Source organism: Mus caroli, chromosome 16, assembly GCF_900094665.2.
Source record: "Mus caroli chromosome 16, CAROLI_EIJ_v1.1, whole genome shotgun sequence".
Lineage (NCBI taxonomy): Eukaryota > Metazoa > Chordata > Mammalia > Rodentia > Muridae > Mus > Mus caroli.
Window position 1 is genome coordinate 75,890,103 of NC_034585.1, and position 2,114 is coordinate 75,892,216.

Sequence of the window (2,114 nt, forward strand, 5' to 3'; positions counted from 1 at the left end):
CAAAAATGCTATACAAGCTTGTTTACAGAGCAGTCATTTGGTGGTATTATCTCAATTGAGGCTCCCTCCTTTCAGATAACTTTACCTTATGTCTAGTTGATATAAAAGTAGCTGTCATATCCATGCAAAATCTTTAGTCTTTTATGTTTGTTTGGTCTGTGGCATATAAGTTCATATATGCATGAGTGCAGGCATGTACACTCCTGTGCATGTGGAGGATTGAGATCAGCACTTGGGGCTTTTCTCTACTGCTACTCAATTACTTTGGAAATTGTCCCACAGCAGCTTCTTGTGTGTGGGATTTAGTTATTCAGCTGGACTGGATGATGATCCCTACTATCCACCAGGATGGAACCATGTGCAGCTTTGTTGTGATGTTGGTGGTGATGGTGGTGGTGGTGGTGGTGTTAGATTGGAACCAAACTCAGGTCCTCACCTTTACAAAGCATTCTATTGACAGCAGCATCTCTCCAGTCCAGGTTTCCTAGGCCAGTTAATTTCCTTTTAGCTGAGATTTGCTATTGTTGTGCCCTGAGTCCATGGGAAACACAGAGGAGTCCCAGAATTGCAAAGTCCTCTGAATCTCTCAAAAGAGTCTTTTATTGTTCCAAGTTTGAACTCGAATTGTCTGCCTTGCACTCACAATGCAAATGCTGGCAAGCAACCCTGAGTCCGGAAAACACTGGGTTTATATACAGTATAGTTAGGAATCCTGTGAATGTTCACAGAAAATGGGAGTGGAGGGCTGTAATCATTTGGTGGAATGGTACTGTAGAATCCAAAATAAGTTCAAGGCCACCTAGCCCTTTCCCCTCTGAAGGGACTTTCAGAAACATAGCAGTTAAAATGACTAAGTCTACAGTTGACAAAACTAAATGAACTATTCTCAGAAAAATAACCATGACAACATTAACAGTTCCCAGAGAAATTCCCCCCATCCCAACTCCTGCTGAATTCTTAAAAAAAAAAAAAAAAAAAGACACATGCTGCCCTGACCCTATTGATAGCTGTGACATTAATGTTAATGTTAACAGTCAAAATGTACTGCTGTTTTGCTGACCAAATCATAATAACCCACCATAAGGACAGGCAAAGTGAGTCACTAGGCCAAAGGTATTTACCCTATACAACCAACCAATGCCTGAAAAGGTTACTTGCTACACCAATGAGAATAAGTCAGCTAGCCCTGTTGCCTAAATCTGTCCCTTACAAGGTATAAAAAGTGTGTTGTTCTGAGTCTCTCCTCTGGCCTCTGTGCTGAGACGGAGGTTCCCAACTTGTTGGTTTAATAAAAATCCTCTTGAAGTTTTCAGTGATGGTAATCTCTGTGGTCTTTGTGAGTGAGGGTCTTTTGATGGACTCCAACAGTACTGAAACAGAAGGGGAGGTTAATGTAGCAGGGGGAGAGGCAGAGGCAAACTGTCTGTACACAACACTGAAGTCTCTCTGGTAATTCTGGGCTTACAACACTATATATATATATAACTCCATATATATATGGAGTTAAATTGGATCTTGGGTATGTATATATCCTATTTAACTCCACTTCTCCCTCAGTTTTACCCAAGTCTTTCTTTTTTACCTCAAAAGAAAAGTTCCTGTGGTTGTTTAAATAGGTTTGGCCCAGGGAGTAGCACTATTAGGAGGTGTGGCCTTGTTGGAGGTGATGTGGCTTTATTGGAGGAAGTGTGTCACTTCAGGGGTGGGCTTTCAGACCCTTCTCCTAACTGTCTGTGAAGAGTCTGCTTCTGGCATCCTTTGGACGATGATGTAGAACTATCACCACTTCCTGTTCCATGCCTGCCTGGATGCTACCTTATTTCCTGCCTTGATGATAATGGAACCTCTGAACCTGTAAGCAAGCTCCAACTAAAAGTTGTCCTTTATAAGAGTCACCCTGGTTGTGGTGTCTGTTCACAAGACTAGGGACTGGGAAGGTGGTTTTCTAGTCAAGGAGTAGAAACCTGCAGAGAGATAGAGAGAGATAGAGAGGGGGGGGGAAGGGAGAGGGAAAGAAGGAGAGGGTGAGGGAGGAGAAGAGAAGAAGAAGAAGAAGAAGAAGAAGAAGAAGAAGAAGAAGAAGAAGAAGAAGAAGAAGAAGGAGGAGGAGGAGG